Consider the following 1208-nt stretch of genomic DNA (forward strand, 5'->3'; position numbering starts at 1 on the left):
GCTAAAGGAAGTTCTGCAAGCCAAAATAGAATGACTACCTAAATTAATCTGAACTACCAGGAAGAAAAGTGTTTCAAATGCTAAATATGTGAGTAAATACAAAATATTTTATAAATATGTTTTTCTAATTTCTTCTTTAAAACACATAAAATTATATAAAGCAATAATTATAATATTGCTGGGTTTGAAATATTTAGAGATGCAATTGTTTAGTATTCAATATATAGAGATGTAATATATATGACAATAAGAATTCAAAGAAAGGGGAAGGAAAAGGAGATATATTGAAACAAAGTTTCTGTATTTTACTGCAGTTAAATTACTATTAATCTAAAGTGCACTGCTATAAATTAAGACACACAATCCCTAGAACAATCACGAAGAAAATAACACCAAACAAGCACATTTAAAAATCAACAGACAAATTAAAAAGGCCTACTAAAAACTAGCTAACACAAAAGAATAAAGTCAAGGAGGAAGAGAGGTATAAAACACACAGCAGGTTGGCAGACATAAAACCATATCAATAATTACATTAAATGTGAATGGACTAAACATTCTACTCAAAAAGCAGAGATTGACTGAATTTTAAAAAGCATAACTGAATTAGACACTATCTATAAGAGACACAGCTCAGGTTCTAACATACAAAGTAGAGGAAAGATATAGCATGTTAACAGCAAACACAAGTGAGCTGAAAAGCTATATTAATATCAAATAAAACAGCCTGTAATGCAAAATATATTACTAGTGGTAAAGCCAAACATTTCATAATAATAAACCTGTTAACACATCAGGAAGACATAACAATTATAAATGTATATACAGCTAATAATAGAAAGCAAAATCTGATAGTCATAAGAGGAGAAATAGATCATTCAACAATAACAGTTGGAGATTTCAATGACCTACTCTCAACAATTAGTAGAACATCTAGACCAAAAATCAGCAAAGATAGCCAACACTTACATAAAACTATCAACCAATTTGACCTGATAGTAGTAGAAAACTCTACTCAATGACTATAGAATATACATTCTTTTCAAGCACACATGGAAAAGGGAATATTATAAACAGCTATCTCCACAAATTAGACAATTTAGATGAAATGGAGAAATCATCTCCCCTCCCCCCAAAAAAACCCAAACTGCCAAAACAGACTCAAAAGAAATAGAAAATCTGAATAGACTTAAACAAGGAAAAAAAAA

Source organism: Hipposideros armiger, unplaced genomic scaffold, assembly GCF_001890085.2.
Source record: "Hipposideros armiger isolate ML-2016 unplaced genomic scaffold, ASM189008v1 scaffold_369, whole genome shotgun sequence".
NCBI classification, from domain to species: domain Eukaryota; kingdom Metazoa; phylum Chordata; class Mammalia; order Chiroptera; family Hipposideridae; genus Hipposideros; species Hipposideros armiger.